This window comes from Pleuronectes platessa, chromosome 24, assembly GCF_947347685.1.
Source record: "Pleuronectes platessa chromosome 24, fPlePla1.1, whole genome shotgun sequence".
Taxonomy (NCBI): Eukaryota; Metazoa; Chordata; class Actinopteri; order Pleuronectiformes; family Pleuronectidae; genus Pleuronectes; species Pleuronectes platessa.
Window position 1 is genome coordinate 11909146 of NC_070649.1, and position 18890 is coordinate 11928035.

At 43.2% G+C, this 18890-nt stretch overlaps 1 protein-coding gene and 1 pseudogene across 1 annotated transcript in view; one reads left to right on the plus strand and one right to left on the minus strand.

Moving 5' to 3' along the window:
• The window catches only part of LOC128431094 (uncharacterized), an 870493-nt gene that overhangs the window by 571157 nt on the left and 280446 nt on the right, over positions 1–18890 (minus strand). The gene's annotated exons all lie outside the window — the stretch shown is intronic.
• Positions 14585–15202, plus strand: LOC128431114 (histone H1-like; annotated as a pseudogene).

Below are 18890 nucleotides of genomic sequence, written 5' to 3' on the forward strand. Positions count from 1 at the left end.
ATATAAAAGAACACTCCAAAGGATTCATGAAGCAAATAATTCTTTGTTGTCAATTTGCTTTAATGTCACAGTGTCAGTGATGTTACAATCTTTTGATGTCTTAGATGCAAAGATGAAAGATTTCATCACACGGTGCGACTGTGGCGTGACATTTTGATGATTCACCAAAAAAGAGGGATTTATTATAACTCCTCTGTGCGTTGTTCTTTCAGCCTCTAACCTCATTCACACATTCACACATTCACAGTCCCGCCCTGATCAGATTCAAATCAATATTGACTCATCATTACAGGGCCACCTGCTGGCTAAAGGAAGTGACATGTTTTATACCATGAGGAACTGCTCTTGGCTGCTTTACAATATACAGCTCATATGAGCTGTTGTCAGTTTGCTTTAATGTCACAGTGTCAGTGATGTCAGAATCCTTTGATGTCTTAGATGCAAATATGAAAGATTTATACGATCCCGGGGACCAAGCCGACACTGGATTAAAGTACCCCTCCGCAGAGACCAAATCTCCCGCACCACCTACTGCCAAAAGAAGGTGATCCTCATTTTAAAACTAAATTGGATTTAGATAAAGTTTTCTCTATGGGATCTAACTGGATGGGGTGGACCGTAAAGCGCGATTAGTGAGCGTGGTCCAGCGGTGCATGACTGTGTACTATAGTGGCAACCGAACTTGATGGTGGATCATGATCTTGTTGGCTGCTGACCAGAAATTATGATTGCAGCAGGACTGCTTGATATATATTTATGTATATATATATATATATATATATATATATATATACACATATATATATATACTACACTTGACATCTATTGCACTTCTGTCCGTCCTGGGAGAGGGATCCCTCACATGTGGTTCTCTCTAATGTTTCTACGTCCTTTTTACCCTGTTAAAGTGTTTTTTAATAGTTTTTCCTTACTCTTGTTGAGGGTTAAGAACAGAGGATGTCACACCATGTTAAAGCCCTATGAGACTAATTGTGATATGTGAATATGGGCTATACAAATACATTTTGATTGATGATTCATTGATAAACATCCACTGTCTGCATGTTAGGTGTCAAGTAATTTGACTGAAGAAGTTTTGAGAAAATACGATGATGAGTGACCCTATTTTTATTATGGCAGTAAAATAGCACCGATTTTTTTTAGCTTGAGTCAATAAAACCTACAAACCTTTAACATAGTTGCAAATGTAGTCTTATCTCACCGGTTCCAGCCTTTGAGGCATTAAGACAGGAGCAACCACACAACAGCACCCTTTTCATTGGGGACTCCTCAACTTTAAAAACTTTGTTTAAATACACAATTTAGTAGAAAAAAAGACGATCTCTCCAAAGATCTCTCCAGAGAATAGATATTAGACAAATACAGACATTCCACTAGAACCCTAGAGTCTAAAAAATGTTTGGGACAAATACTGATAATTTAAAAAAAGAAATACTGATCAACTTGTGCAAAATCTTTCACTGAAAATACTCAGGAACCTAAACCTCCACATCATTAGGCTGAATCTAAACCTCTGGACGAATCAGAATCAGAATCAGAATCAGAATTATTTTTATTGCCATGTATATTTGCACATACAGGAAATTGCCTTGGTGTGGTTGGTGCACTTTACAAACAACAAATTAAAAAACACAATATTGAACAATATAACAATATAAAAAAACAACAGTATATACAGTTAAAGAGTAACGTGCGTTTAGTTTAGTTTAAGTTGCAGAGATTGGTAATAGTGCCAGTAATATAGAGTTATAAATTATGTGCAAGGATGGGTGGGGGGTGGGGGGGGGTCAGCAGAGTCAGTGTGATGCAGGGGGCTTGTTTGTGAGCCCCACTGCCATGGGGAAAAAACTGTTCAGGTGACGCAAGGTTTTAGTCCTGATGGCCCGAAACCTTTTTCCAGACGGTAGTCTCTGGAACAGGTGGTGAGCGGGATGGGAGGGATCAGCAATGATCTTGCGGGCTCTCCTACTGGTCCTGGAGTGGAACAGGTCTATGAGAGCCGGCAGGTCACAGCCGATGACCTTCTCAGCTGACCGGATGATCCGCTGCAGTCTGCCCTTGGCCTTGGCAGTGGAGGCAGCGAACCAGACGGTGATGGATGAGGTGAGGATGGACTCAATGATGGCTGTGTAGAAGTCAACCATCACTTTCCGCGGCATGCTGAATTTCCTCAGTTGCCGCAGGAAGAACATCCTCTGCTGGGCTTTCTTGATGATGGAGGTGATGTTCTCCGCCCATCTCAGGTCCTGTGCGATGATCGTCCCCAGGAATCTGAATGACTCCACTGTTTTAACTGGGGAGTTGCACATGGTGAGAGGGACGGTTGGAGCTGGGCTCCTCCTAAAATCTGCTACCATCTCTACAGTTTTTAAAGCGTTCAGCTCCAGGTGGTTCTGGCTGCACCAGGAAGCCAGGCTGTTTACTTCCTCTCTGTAGGCGGCCTCGTCCCCATTGGAAATTAATCCAATAAGGGTTGTGTCGTCAGCAAACTTCAGAAGTTTTACAGAGGGATGGCTGGAGGTGCAGTTGTTCGTGTAGAGGGAGAAGAGGAGAGGAGAGAGCACACAGCCCTGTGGGGCTCCAGTGCTGATGGTCCGGGTGTCAGAGACAAGCTTCCCCAGCCTCACGGGCTGCTTCCTGTCGGTCAGGAAGTTAGTGATCCACCTGCAGGTGGGCTCAGGGACGCTCAGCTGTGTCAGCTTGTCCTGGAAGCTCTGTCAGACGTACGAGGTCGTTGAGCCAAGTGGGAATAAAATGTACAACAAGACTATAAATGGTGTCTGTGTCAAAGCAAAGAGATATGGAGAATCGTTTGTATGCAAAGTAAAACTTATGAAATGAGCAGTGACGTTTTTAGTGCACGTTTAAATTCACTACAAACCCTAAGCGAAGGATTCTGTCATCACTGGACGTCCCATTGTTTTCCTTGGATGGTTTAAAAACAAAGCTAATGTCTAATCACAAGAAAGAACAAAAAACTCCACACAGAACGACCCCAGCAGAACCAGGACCAAATACGTGGTCTCACAACTCAGTGAATCAGGTCACAGTTAGGTACACAATGTATTTGCTGTTGCAGATTAGTTGAATACTAACATCATCTTTAGGACCCGGATGCACAAACAGCTTCGTGCACCGGCCCCACGGAGCTGTAGAGGAGTAAGAGCTGAACTTCCTTCAGTCCCACGCAGTCAGAAAAGTATATTCTTATCCTGAGATCTGAAGTGTGACTGAAACCACACACTCATTGATTGACCCCTACTTTACTCTTTAGGATCTTCTACGTATAGAGAACTCACTTTGTGACGATCAGATCCAGTCCTGTCACTTCAGTTCATCAGAGAAAAGGTTCTACATCTGCATCACATGATCCCAAACAGTCATGTGACATCAGAGCCGTTATCTGTTTGTGAGGAAACACTTTTCTCTCAGAACAAATCAGCAGATCATCTGAGGCCATAGATAGATTTGAAGGGAAATCAATTTAAATTATCAATTGAAACTTAATTCAGCTAAAGTACACAGAGAGATGATGTCACATATTAACATCAGAGTAATTATAAGAAATATTTGTTTTATTATTGTTATTGTTATTATTTGTATTATATATAATACATATATTACGTAACACTGTTAAAATCAATTCAAAAATTACATCCTTAGATTATTGATCCTATGATGCTGTCATGTCACATAGATAATTGGATCCTTTGATACTTTGATTATTTGACTCACTTATAAAGGAGCAACAGGTTCAATTGACCACATATGAAAGAGCAACACGTACAATTGACTTAGATATAAAAGAGATGATGTTACATATTAACATCAGGGTAATAATAAGAAATATTTGTTTATTATTGTTGTTGTTATTATTTATATTATATATTTATATATATATATATATATATATATATAATATAAATATAGGTTGTTTGATCATTTGATTTACATATAAAAGAGCAAAAGGGAAAATTGCCTTACATATAAAGGAACAACACCTCTCATGAGTCCAATCACACCATTAGTAGACCTCAGTTGCACGAGAACCTTCTCTCTGACAACTTCCTCAAACCGCGACAGACGACAATCAGCAGACAAGCGCTTCACAGCAAAACTATTTTACAAGAACTTTTCCTACATTGGATCAACTGCTTTCATCAAACATGGAGAAGATCAACTTCTCCGCAGACACAGTACGTTTTGTTCTAAGCAGGAGAGACTTCAAAACACAACTGTCTTTTATTACTTTAATGTAGTTTTAAAGACTTTAAAAGCAGATGTGTGTAAATGACTAAAGTCCATTCAGCTCTGTCTGTTTGAATATATCTGACGTTAGGATGGGACTGTGTATTTACCTGTTATATCTATATTTGTATCTTTCAGTCTCTTGGACAAATGCAGTCGGATGAAAACATGAGTGTCATTGAGACATGTTGATGTTGTTTTGATTGTCTACTTAGAGACTGGTAAAAACTTAGAAACTCTTCTGGGCAGTGAGGCAGGAGACACTCACGCCACTATATGAGGGGGGCTACGTTCACATGTATAGGTGTTTATTTTACATGCGTGTTGTCTTGCAGGCGGGTCACGATAGTATATTGTTTACTTTACAGTGTGTAGTTCAGCTCCGACACACACAGACTGTAATTAAGTCGTGTATTGTTATTGTGCCTTATAAAGATGAGTTATAAGCTAATGTTCAATAGGTCTATATTGTAAATGTATATATTTCTTTATGAGTGATAATGTATGTTAAGATGTTTGAAGTAAAGAGACACCATAATAATTGAATGTATGTTTTATGCACTTTAAAATGCAGTTACACTCACAGAAATGCTTGTACTTGAAATTGTGTTTAATTTGAACAAGATGCAGTCCGGATGAGGTTAGTTTGACGTTAAAAAAATTAATCTAACATTAGGGTGAAATTAGCCAAAAATCGTAAAAACGGAAGGGGTACTGGCTCCTTGGTGTTGTCAGAACATCCTAGCTAATTGAGGCTTATGGTTAGAGTATGTGTGTCCAAGCAACTTCGACAAAGAAAGAAATAATTTTATAATAAGTTTTCGTGGAAAATCGTTTCGAAAAAATATTGGTTTTGGGGGGGGGGGGGGGGGGGCGCCAGGAGTGAAGCTTGTAAATGACCTATTAATGCCCTATTGCCTTTTTTTGATACGTTTATTTTGAAACGGTTTCTTTTATTTTGAAAAGGCACTTCCTGGTAAATACGAACAAGATCGCTGCTTCGTGGTTGAATGAAAAGTATTCTTTTGTTGTTTTTAAGCACCTGGCTGAGAAAGGCACAAGTTCTTACGGTGTGTTCATATGTCACGGATGTGTGAAGAGAAAATAAAGGATAATGAACCATCAGTAAAAAAAAAAGAATCCGACCATCATTCAGCCGGGGACGCTACAGTAAGAACTTCACCTCATCGGTCACCGCCGCTCTGATCGACACCGGGATTACGGCGGAGGGACTTGATGTGATGGTCTAAGTTTGTGGCACCTTTTTTACAAAATGGAACCATCTGAGGAATCACCTTTGGACAACACGGACTCAGACCAGCTGACGGAGGTTTGTCAGCCTAGTGAAGAGGAGAATCTCCGCCGCTCTGGTCGACAACGGAACCCCACGGAAAAGATGCTTGCATTTCAGAGAGAGGAGGCTCAAAGAAAGGAGAAAAGGCTCGTCCACTTTTACGAACTATGGAAAATCAAGGCACGCAAAGTAAGAGAACAGCTCAAATCTGACATTTCTGAAAGCCAAATGGTAACTCTTATAGAAACCCTGGAGAAAGGTAGGGATGATGTTACCAGTATATATGTGGAAATTAGAGATCACATTACTCCATCTAGAGAGATAAGACGTCGTGTTGATGCCTGCGATGCAGTCACAAAGGACATTGTAAAAATTGCATATGAACGGATATCAGGTATAGATGGAGAATTTAACAGTGATGTAGTAAAACAGCGTCTCCGTGAGCTGCTTAACAGAGACTATGCTCGCTCCATCTATGGATCCACAGCCAAACCTTCAAGTCACAAATTTAGTAGCAAATCCAGCAACCACTCTGTGAGCTCCATCGTAGCAGCTAAAAGAGCTGATGCTGCAGCAGAGTTAGCAGCTAAGGAAGCAGAGTATGAGGTGTTATTGGAAGAGGAAAGACAAAAGGAAAGGATCCAGCTCCTAGAAGAACAGCAGAGGAAAGATCTGGAAGTTCAGAAGCGTGAGCTGGAAAGACTGAAGGCAGAGAAGGATGTTAGAGCTGCACGAGCAAGATTAGTGATTTACAATCAGGAAGTGATGCAAGAGGCCAGTGTGTATTCTGATCACAACACTAAGAGACAGCAGCATGTGTCTCAACAGCAAACTGTGTCTTCAACTCCCATCCAGCAGTCTGCTCATGTCCCACAAACTGCTTCACCTTCACAAACAGATGTGTCATGTCTTGCTCAAGCAGTCCAGGATTCTATATCCCTGAACAGGCTCCCAATGCCAGAGCCGTCTGTATTCACTGGTGACCCCATTCAGTTTATTGAGTGGAAAGCTTCATTCATTTCATTGATAGATAGAAGGAACATTTCTTCAGCAGACAAGCTGCATTATCTGAGAAAGTACATTGGAGGTCCAGCTCGGAAAATACTTGATGGCATATTTTATAGAAGTGATGATGAAGCCTATATGGATGCATGGAACCGTCTCAACCACAGATACGGTCAGCCCTTTGTTATACAGAGAGCCTTCAGAGAAAAGCTGACTAACTGGCCAAGGATCCAACCAAAAGATGCTGAGGGATTCCGGACATTTTCTGATTTCTTGCATGCATGTCAAGAAGCCATGCCTCACGTTAAAGGCCTTGATATTTTGAATGACTGTGAGGAAAATCATAAATTGGTTCAAAAGCTGCCAGACTGGGCAGCATCACGGTGGAACCGCCAAGTCACCCAAGTTATGAGAGACAGGCAGGAATTCCCAAACTTCAAAGAATTTGTTTACTTTATGGTGATGGAAGCAGAGGTCGCCTGTAATCCTATAACGTCATTCTATGCTCTTCATTCTACAGAATCACCTAGAGAGAAGCGTTATATCTACGAAAGGCTGAACAATAAATCTAGTGTTCTACATACCCAAACAGTTACAGAGACAGAAAACCAAGTGAAATCAAGGCCAAGTGTAAAACCACCATGTATGCTCTGTAAAGACATTAACCACCGTCTGCACAGCTGTCCTCAGTACATAGGGAGATCACTGGAGGATAAACGGAGATTTGTCAAGGAAAAGAGACTCTGCTACGGCTGCTTAAAGCCAGGCCATAGTGCCAAAGATTGCCGTTACAGACACACATGTGACACATGTAAGGGAAGACATCCAACCTGTCTCCATGATGACAACCACACTAAAGCCAAACAAGTGCCGGTCTCAAATCACGGCATCATAGACGAGTCAGCAACCACATTGTCTCTGAGTGTGGACACCAAGGACCAATCTGTAAACACTTCCATGATTGTGCCAGTCTGGGTCTCCTCCATCAGCAATCCAGGTTTGGAAAAGCTTGTTTATGCCATGCTGGATACACAAAGTGACACAGTCTTCGTTGACCAGGATGTTAGCCAAGGCTTACAAACCAAAGCACAACCTGTGAGGCTCAAGCTAACTACCATGATTGGAAAGGATGCCTTAATGCACAGTGAAAGAGTTTCAGGCCTCAGAGTGCGTGGATACGACTCAACAATCCTCATTGATCTTCCTCCGGCTTACACCAAGGACTGCATACCAGTGAATCGAAAACACATTCCTACCTGTGAAACGGCAAGGCACTGGAATCATCTCAGCATTATAGCAGATGAAATTCCACCACAACTGGAGTGTGAAGTTGGTCTCTTAATAGGCTACAACTGCTCAAGGGCACTGGCACCTAAGCAAGTAATCATGGGAGGTGATAATGAACCTTATGCAGTGCGCACAGATCTAGGTTGGAGTATCGTGGGATGTTCATCACCTAATCTCGAATTATCATCTATCGCTAACATGTGTCACAGAGTTGTCGTCAGAGAACTTCCACCAGTTACCCCATCAGACGCTATCCGGGTCTTAGAGTCTGACTTCAAGGACAATAAGGAGGGCAAGGCTGTTTCTCAAGATGACATTCTCTTCCTAAATATGTTAAAAAATGGAATTCAAAGAAATGCTCATGACCATTGTGAGATGCCACTCCCCTTTAAGGAGAGACCACACCTTCCTAACAACAAGCAACTAGCAATTGTCCGGCTCGGTCATCTGAAGAAAAAGCTTTTGAAGGATGAAAAATATAAGGAGCATTACACGAAGTTCATGAATGAGGTTATTGAGAAGGGTGATGCAGAGGCTGTTCAGCATGAAGGGAAGGAAGGAGAAAAATGGTACATCCCTCACCACGGGGTTTATCACTCCAAAAAGCCAGAAAAGCTCCGTGTCGTTTTTGACTGTTCAGCAAGGTTCAGGGGGAGCAGGCTTAATGACCACCTGCTATCAGGCCCAGATCTGACAAATAATCTAACTGGTGTCCTCATGAGATTTAGGCTGAATCACATTGCACTGATGTGTGATGTAGAAAAAATGTTCCACCAGTTCCACGTGTCTGAAGTTGACAGAGATTATCTACGTTTCCTCTGGTGGAAAGGCGGAGACCTGAGTGCAGAGCCACAGGAATTCCGTATGAAGGTTCATCTATTTGGTGCGACATCATCGCCAGGATGTGCCAACTATGGACTAAAATATCTTGCCAAGGAAAACGAGAGCCGGTTTCCTCTCGCCTCACAGTTCATTATGAGAGACTTCTACGTTGATGACGGCGTCACAAGCATAGCAAGTGTAGATGAAGCTATTCAGCTTGCAAGGGAAGCTCAAGACCTCTGTGCTACTGGTGGTCTGAGACTTCACAAATTTGTGACCAATAACAAGTCGGTGCTAGAGAGCATTCCCCCCTCTGAGCGTTCCATTGAAGTAAAGGCACTTGATATCGCCTTCAATGATTCAACGTTGGAGAGAGCCTTAGGGATTCTTTGGCACATTGAATCTGACACTTTCAGATTTCACATCTGCATTAAGGATCAGCAAGCAACTCGTCGTGGCATTCTATCCACAGTTGCCTCCATCTATGACCCGCTGGGGTTTATTGCTCCCTTCGTGCTCATTGGGAAAAGAGTGCTTCAGGAAATGTGTAGGCAAGGTACAAGTTGGGACGAACCTCTCCTCAGTAAATTAAAACCAGTGTGGGAACGGTGGCTGAGTGACCTTGCAAATCTGGAGAAAATCAACATACCTCGATGCTACGTGCCAGTTGATTTTGGATGCGTTTTCAGAAAAGAGCTACACCACTTCTCTGATGCGAGTACATGTGGTTATGGTCAATGTTCTTATTTGAGACAGGTGAATGAAGATGGAAGTGTTCATTGTGCTCTCATTACAGCAAAGTCTAGAGTAGCTCCTATCAAGGTTACAACTATCCCCAGGTTAGAGTTGGCAGCTGCAGTTGTCACAGTTACCGCAAGTGACACCCTAAGGGAGGAGCTAGGTCTCACAGACATTGATGAGTACTTCTGGACTGACTTCAAAGTAGTTTTGGGGTACATTAACAACGAGGCACGACGCTTCCACACGTTTGTATCAAACCGGATACAAAGGATACGTCTGAGCACAGCTCCAGAGCAGTGGAGATATGTCCCCACAGACAAAAACCCTGCAGACCTGGCTTCGAGGGGTTCAAGTGCAGGTGAGCTTCTCACATCAAACTGGTTCACAGGACCTCAGTTCCTATGGGAGAAGGATTTACCTCCAGCTGCTGATGTCATCACAGAAATACCGATTGGAGACCCTGAAATCAAAAGAGTTCAGATACTGAACACACAGACCACAGAACAAGCAAGTCTCTTAGACCGTTTGTCTAAGTTTTCGTCATGGTATAAGGCCACTCAAGCTGTAGCACGTCTCATCCGCCGTGTCAAAGGAAACAAATCTACAGACCACAGTACTGTCCAAGAGCGAGAAGATGCACAGTGCATTGTCATAAAGGACTTACAGAGACAAGTGTACAGAGAAGAGATTAAGTTGCTCAGCAAAGGGAATCGTCTTCCATCTCAGAGTAAACTATATCAGATGGATGCTTTCCTTGACCAAGATGGAATCCTCAAGGTGGGAGGAAGACTAAAAAACGGATCTCTCCCTTCCTCACAGAAACATCCAGTGATAATCCCAAAGGATCATTCCATTACCAAGATGATAATTGCACACTCCCATGAGCACGTCAGACATCAAGGAAAGTGTTTTACGATCAATGAGATCAGATCTAATGGGTTCTGGGTTCCTGGAATAAACAGAACTGTTGCTGCATATATACGTCAGTGTGTTAAGTGTAGGAAACACAGGAGAGCTGCAGAAGAGCAGCGTATGGCAGATCTGCCGCCAGACCGTGTAGATCCATCACCACCATTCACCTATTGTGGAATGGACTGTTTCGGTCCATTTTACACCAAACAGGGACGTAAGGTGCACAAGCGATATGGACTTCTTTTCACGTGCCTTTGCTGCCGGGCTATCCACATTGAAATGTTGGACGACATGTCAACAGATGCTTTCATTAATGGCCTTCGTTGTTTTGCTGCCTTAAGAGGAGCAGTACGTCACATACGGTGTGATCAAGGAAGTAATTTTGTTGGAGCTAAAAACGAACTGAGTGAGGCTCTTAAGCAGGTGGACTGCAATCGTCTGACAACATTTTTGGCTGAGAAGCAGTGTGACTTCATCATGAACGCTCCACACTCAAGCCATGCAGGAGGTGTATGGGAGAGACAAATCAGAACGGTGAGGAATGTTCTTCAAGCCACTCTCTCATCCTCATCAGGTCGGCTGGATGATGCCTCGCTGCGCACATTCTTCTATGAAGCAATGGCTATTGTAAACAGTCGTCCACTCACAGTGGACAATCTGAGTGATCCGAACAGCCCCGAACCATTAACGCCAAATCACCTGCTCACCTTAAAATCGGTTGTAGCCTTACCACCTCCTGGCAGCTTTATCAGAGAGGACATGTATGCTCGCAAGAGGTGGCGTCACGTTCAGTATCTTGCAGAGCAATTCTGGAGCCGTTGGAAAAGAGAGTACCTCTCGAACATCGCCACAAGACAACGCTGGCATGCTCCGAGGAGAAACCTGTTGGTCGGCGACATAGTCATGGAGAAGGCAGATGGTATGCCACGCAACGAGTGGAGATTGGCCAAAGTTGTAGAGACAGTGACTGATTCCGATGGACTGGTAAGAAGAGTGAAGATTCGTCTTGGAGAGGAAAAAAGGGAAAAGGAAGGACGGCGTTCTGGCAAGCCCTCTATCGTTGAACGCCCAGTTCAGAAGCTGATCCTGCTACTAGAGACTGTTTAACCATCCTCCTCACACCAAACCTGTATCCTTTAAAGTATTGAAGTCATTATTTAGTAAATCATTCGTGTTTGCATCCCATATTGTTCTGAAATTCACTCGTGATTTGGTGGGAGTGTAAATGACCTATTAATGCCCTATTGCCTTTTTTTGATACGTTTATTTTGAAACGGTTTCTTTTATTTTGAAAAGGCCCTTCCTGGTAAATACGAAAAAGATCGCTGCTTCGTGGTTGAATGAAAAGTATTCTTTTGTTGTTTTTAAGCACCTGGCTGAGAAAGGCACAAGTTCTTACGGTGTGTTCATATGTCACGGATGTGTGAAGAGAAAATAAAGGATAATGAACCATCAGTAAAAAAAAAGAATCCGACCATCATTCAGCCGGGGACGCTACAAAGCTTGCCTAGAGCGCCAAATGTGCTAGGGCCGGCCCTGCCTCCCATCCACTCCTTCTTGATCTCCCTCATACACTCCTCATCCCAATGTGTTTCCTGTACACATAATGTGCCATATTTGAACATTTCCAATATTTGTTGTCTTTTCCTTTTCTTGCGTAGCCTTTGGGCATTAAATGAGGTGACGGTTGCCATTGTTTATTCAAGATTGTCATTTTTGGTTCTTAGATTTACTCTTCTTGTTAATTCTTTGCTGCCTCTCCGTGTTTTGTCTTCTCCTTATTTGTGTTATTTTCATCGCAGAGTCCTTGTCTGAGTCTGAGTCGAGTGCATTTGGATCGAGAGCCTGGGCTGCAGTCTCTGTCGAAGCCGCGCAGCTCTGTATTTTTCTCACGGAGCTAAGCTCGGCAGCTGACTGCCGCGCCGTGCTGTCCCGTTCTCCGCAGTCCGTGCTGTTTTCGTTCTGTTTTGTTGTCTTTCGTTCAGTTATTTTCTCCCCTTGGTCCCCTGTTAGCAAGCTGACTCCCAGTTCTGCACTTTCCTCCGCTCCTTTTTGTCTCCCCCTCCCTCCCGCTTCGCGCCAGCCGCCTCCTCTTCACCTGTGCTCTCCTCGCTCAGACTGACTTCCTCACTGTCCCCAGACTCATCTTGAACCTCCCCTGTTTCACTTTTGTTGCACACACACAATTTATTTAAACACAGACTGCATTTAGTATTTTTCCGGGCATTCCCTTAGTATATGTCCCGGCTGTACAAACATCCTGCATACTCTTATTTGCTTGTCGTGAATTACTCTAAAGTATTCCGCACCCAGCGCAGTATTGAATCTGGCTGAGTACGGCAGTGATTGGACCTGATTATTGAATTTTAGTTTGAGGAATCTTGTCCCGTTCGCCACGTTGGTACTCGACCACATCCTCCTCTTGATTGGTGACACAGCCGAATAATATTTCGCGTTAAGACGTCGTTTTTAAGGTTACCTATGTGTATAAATTAAGCTTGTGTAAATACAGTTACAATAACTATGAAGTAAAAATATAAATACATTTTGTAGCTTTCTGCAATAAAAACAGTCAAATGTATATCTCATTTGGAGTTTCAGGGGTAAAAAGCATTGTAGCCGAATCCAGTACAATTTAAGTAAATGGGAACTCCTTCAAACGAATAAAATAAAAAACTTTTAAACTACAAAGGATTTCATTAGTTCAAGTTATTCTATTTTGTTGTCAGTGCTTTAATGTCACAGTGTCAGTGATTGCTATGATGTCTAATATTCCTTAGATTTCTCAGCTGGGCCATTTCTATGCCTCTGCGCCTATGCCTATACCAAATGTACCGGTTGCAAAGCTGAAATATTTATACAATCTGAGGAGAAACAAGAGAGTGTGGGTGTTTTGCTTTGGCCGAAAAAGAAGGTAAAGATTACACCATGATGTAAGACACCATCGATAGGCAATGCCACTACTTTTCGTCATACTTATAATTATGTGTGCATAATGATGTATATAATATTTTAGTATTAAGTAGCCCCGAATGAAATGTGAAGTGTGTGTGTTTGAAATAGAAGTAGATCTGTAAAGATGAACGTCACAGCCCGGCTCACGACTGTGACAATGAGGGAGACGACACGGGTGAACTGTTACTCTTTCAGGATATTTATTTAACAGAATAAATTATAAGCAACAACCAAAGTCTCCAAAAACAAAACAGAGAAGGGTGCTGGCCAGAGCACACCTGGCCGAGATGTGCACTGATTGTCGCTGATTTCCACTCCACTCGTAGCTCTGGGAACGGAAGAACAGGGACACCTAGTGTCCAGGTGAGAAGGGGTCGTCACAATAAATAAAGTCTGTTTGAATGCTTAAAATGACATGTTTACACGCTGCAATTTACACAAACACTTTCACATACTGCACAAGTATGTACATTCTGGATAAACACAGTGTTTGTTGATACTAAGGCCTTAATTTGTTATAAGAATGTGTTATTGGCTATAAAAGTCTGAGAAGACTTGATCTATTGATCAATAGGTAACATATAATGACAGGTTAACAGTAATTTCTCACACACGGGTCAAACAGTTTTTCAGAAAACGTTTGTCTAGTTTTAATGATTATTTACACAAATAATGATAATCATGGCTTGAAAGGAATATTTGATCAAATTCAACATGGATATCAAATGTAGCCCTACTTTTATAATGACTCTCCAGCCTCCTCAGCATGAAACGTTCACGGCTCTGATAGGAAGTCTGGCTCAACTTCACCAGGAGCCTCGGCCATCAGCGGTGTGTTTGCTTCCTGCACAATTATTTGATTTGACTAAAAAGAGATCCTCAGCAGGTGATTGTTTTCACTCGGTGTCTCTGAACGAATACGTGGAGCAGCTAGGAAACGGGTTTTGGTGGAGCTGTGGTGCTTTTGAACTCATTTTAGGAGAGAAACTGGGAAAAGCCGCTGAGCAGATGAACGGCTCGTGTTTGGAGGCTCCACCGACCAAATGCAGAGAGCATCAGAGCTCTTCATGACTTCAATATGAAGACAAATAAGTCCGCTACCTGCTTCCTCACTGTCAGCCTCCAGCTCCGCTCACCCACTGAGTTTTTACTCGTTTATCAGTGAAGAGAAAACACAAGTGTCTCGGCGTTCACACTGCACACGGGAGCCACTGCTCGACTGATTCTCCACGGTTCTCATGGTGTGTTCCGATCGGGACTCTCCATCAGTCCGGGAACTCACTCCGATAGTTCGTCGTTGATCTATACGCAAAGAGAAAGATGGCAGAAGTCGCTCCAGCTCCACCCGCCGCCAAAGTTAAAGCGGCCAAGAAGAAGGTCGTGAAACCGAAGACTGCCGGCCCCAGCGTCAGTGAGCTCATCGTTAAGGCCGTGTCTGCGTCCAAGGAGCGCAGTGGCGCGTCAGTGTCCGCCCTCAAGAAGGCTCTGGCTGCCGGAGGCTACGATGTGGAGAAGAACAATTCCCGCGTCAACACCACCATCAAGAAGCTGGTGGTCAGCGGGACCCAGACCAAGGGAACCGGGGCCACCGGCTCGTTCAAGATGAGATAGAAAGAGGCAGTGAAGAAGGCCGCTCCCAAAGCGAAGAAGCCCGCCGACAAGAAACCCGCAGTTGCTAAAAAGCCCAAGTCGGCGGCAGCCAAGAAGCCAGCAGCCGCTAAAAAGTCCCCGAAGAAGGTGTTGAAACCAGCAGCGGCCAAGACGCCCACCAAGAGCCCCAAGAAGGTGGTGAAGAGCCCCAAGAAAGTGGCGAAGAGCCCCAAGAAGGTGGTGAAGAAGGCCCCTGCTGCCAAGAAAGCCCCCGCGAAGAAGGTCGCCAAACCCAAAGCGAAGAAGACAGCAGCCAAGAAGAAGTGAGCTGTCCTCACTGTGAAACATGTCCATCCTGGTAAAAGGCTCTTTTAAGAGCCATACACGTCTATCCACAAAGAACTGTTTCCTCATCATTCATCACCATTTCACTAAATATGGAGTTACAGAGTTCTTAACTACAGGGAGTCAAGATAGATTGAACCATATCGGATGTCTTTCTTACAATGTTAAGATTAAGAAGTTAGTAAATATCAAAACATCAAATATTATAAAACATAGCGTTAGACTCTGTGAAGGACTAGCCTACTCCTACCTACACACATGCATCATGTAACATGATGTTCAGCGATATCGTCATTATATTATGTACCATACTTTTTAAAGAGTGTGCCTTTGTTGTTATATTTATCGTAGCTACCTCGTGTCTTTCCTTGCTAAATATAAAAGTGACAGCTGCTTAGAAAAATGACAATTCCGGCCTCACATCATGTAACCATACTGTGCTGTAGTAACCTCAGGCAGCCAACAGATGGAGCTGCTCTCCAAATGATGTGAACCGGAGTAATGTCCAATCCCAGAAGAACTCTCTTCCATGTTCTGTACGAAGCTTTGTTTTCCAGTAGCTAAGCTTCTCCTGTTTTATTGCAGCTACTCGTTTGAGTCATAGAAATGAGCTCTCAAGCTCAGTGGCTGTCATTAAACTAAAGTATTGATGAACTGTCATCAGACACTGCAACACCTACAGAGGGAAAGTTAAATTTACTAACAGGGAGTAGAGGGTTTCTCCAGGTGGTGTTTTCTCAGCTTTATGATTAAAACACTGAGTATATTTTTCAGCTTATAATTAAAATACACCATCTCAAGACCAACATTACAATCTTAGCTCACCTGATGAGGCCAAAGCTATTTGAGTTCAATGAAGAAGACCCTGAGAAGTGGTCGAAAGCTCAGAAAACAAGTTGAGCTCTTGGTTGAACTGATCCAGAGTCACGCTCCTCTGAAATAATTATAAGATATCTTAGCAAAACTTGATATGTACATGCTTTTATTTACGTTTGATACTATAATTCTGTCTTAAATTAACTTTTATATAAAGAAAACCTGGCACATTATACAGTTTAATTCAGATCAAACAAAAAACTTAAAACAGTGTGCTTTGATGACTCAGGCCAAATCATAGCCAGGCCAGATCATAGGAAACTAACATACATCTAAGGAGAAACTTTTCAAGGGGATGGCTGGAGGAAAGTGCAGAGCTGGGAGTCAGCTTGCTAACAAGGGAGCAAGGGGTGGAAATAACCGAACGAAAGACAGAAAAAAAACAGAACGAAAACAGCACGGACTGCGGAGAACGGGTGTGAGTGAAGACGAGAGAAAGAACGGAGCATGAAGTTAAAAACAAAGATCACAGATCAATAGATTCTATATCAGCTGATCAGACATCGCTGAACCCTCTCTTCTTCCTTATCCTTCCATTCGCAAGCCCCTTGCCACTGTCACGGTAGTATTTATTTATTTAGAGCACCGGACCGATTCCCTCACATCTGTGGATCCTCACCTCCTCTGGCATATTATTTGGAAAGTTTTTTTCAGTTCCTGTAAGTGATCTCCAGTGCGCTCTGTGCGCCTGATGGCACAGTCACGTTCACTGCAGTGATTTGATGAGACACGCAGTGTTTGAAGATATTATTAAAACCTATGAATGACTCGGCTCCGTAACTCCACGGTTAAATGGAATCTAAACGTAATTTGCTGCAAGTAATGTTTAAATTAAAAGGTTCGAGTGGAACAGATATGTCGTGCGAGCAAAATTAAACTGTTGGTTTTAATGTAAATGATGAAGTGGATCAATAATCTGACTTCAGTTCACCACCTCACGTCTGTGTCGCCACTTTCCCGTCTCCAAAACGTTCGTACGCATGGGTCAGAGTTTGCGTGGAAATACGCAACGTTTGCTTGAGAAGTGGCGTACGAACGTTTCAGCCAGCGCAACGGTTATAAATGAGACCCCCGTTCCCTCCCCTCGTTGCTCCTCTCTGCCTATTTTCCCTCTGTGCCTCGTTTGACCAGCAGTGGAAGTGTTTGGTCCCTGTGCCCTCTCACTGGCATTTTCCTGTCTGTTCTCTTGTTGTCCGTCCTTCACTTCACTTCTTTCATCTCCTCCTCTTGCTCTGTCCCTGATTGTTTTTACGTCTGTCTGCTCCTTCTCGTTTGTTGCCATGCTGTCCGTCTTTCGAGGTTAAACAAAAAAATCGAAATTTCCCCCAAACAGCAAGATATGTCAGAGGATTGTTGAAAATAATAAACTCTACTTTTCGAACAAACGAAAAACTGACAATACATTGACGTAGAAACTTATTTTACTTGTGAAACAGACACTTAAGTTTGGCTTTTTTCACTGCTCTTGCCATCTCACTGTGACGACCTCAATGGGCGTGTTCAGGGTGGTGTGTCTGTAAGCGAATGATTCCACCCACAATACCTATTTATACATGTAAATAAATCAGGTGAAATGTTCCGAAAAGAGACGTTAAGTTGCAATTTTATCATAATATTGTGTGACAACCCTGGAGTTGTCCTGCTGTGGTGTTGTGCTTGTGTGTGTTTCAGGTTCCTGTAGGCGGAAGTCAGATCTTAGTAATCAGTAGTGATATGGCACACCTGTGCTGACCAGTATTTAAGAGGGCTGCACACTGGGCTCTCCCCTTCACCAGATCTACCACCACATCCCAGCTTTTTTCTTCTACTCGATCTACTTCTACCTATTCTTCATCGTATGTATCAATCCAACCGGACGTTAGCGTTGTGATTGTCTTGTTTGGGGTGTGTGTGTGTGTCCCCCTACGGCAGTGACGCACTGTGCGGGGGTATCTGAGCCTGTTTGGAAGTGTACCTCGCGACAATGGCGGAGGCAAGCATGGAGCGGGTGAGTGGAAACGCGGTGACCCACGGAGGTGATAGCGGGAGAGGCACGGAGTTAACGCAGAGCAAGAGCTGCACAAACAATGAGAGGAATGAGAGGGCGCTAACCGTAATGGTAGAGATGGAAGGCGAGGATGAAGCAACGGCTATGGAGCTGATGAGGTGTGTGAGGGACACATGGACGGAAAACAAATATGAGATGACCATGAGTCACCCGAAAGTGAATGAGAGGCTCATGGATGAGTTTAAAATTGGAGAAACGAGGCTGCATGCTAGAAAGCTTATTAATGATGAGCTGGTGGTATCATTTATGAATCTGCCATTTTACATCAAGGACAGTATGATACTAGATAAACTCCAGGGCTGGGGTGTCTCGGCAGTATCTCCGATAAAGAGGAGGACGTGGCCTGGAACTAATGTGGACGAGATATTTAAAAGTTAAATTCAATAGCCACATCCAGTCATTGGCTCTCCATTACTTATCTCTCCTTCGCACAAATCTCTATCCTCATCGCTCTGTCTATCTTTCCATCTTCCGTCTATCACCTGTCTGCTACTCTCCTCATCTACCTCTTCTTTCTTATATAACTCTATATAAAATTCTTCAACTCTTTCCACTATCCCTACAAGGTCCGTTAATTTTTCCCTTCCCTTTCCCTCCACTGGCTCAAAATAAATGTTCTCCTGCCTTGTCTTCTCTAGCCCTAAGAAATACCCTGTACATTTTTCACCCTATATTGCATACCTCGCCTTACTTATAATTATTGCACCTTTTCACATTCCCTGCTCTATCTCCTTTAGTTCATCTTTC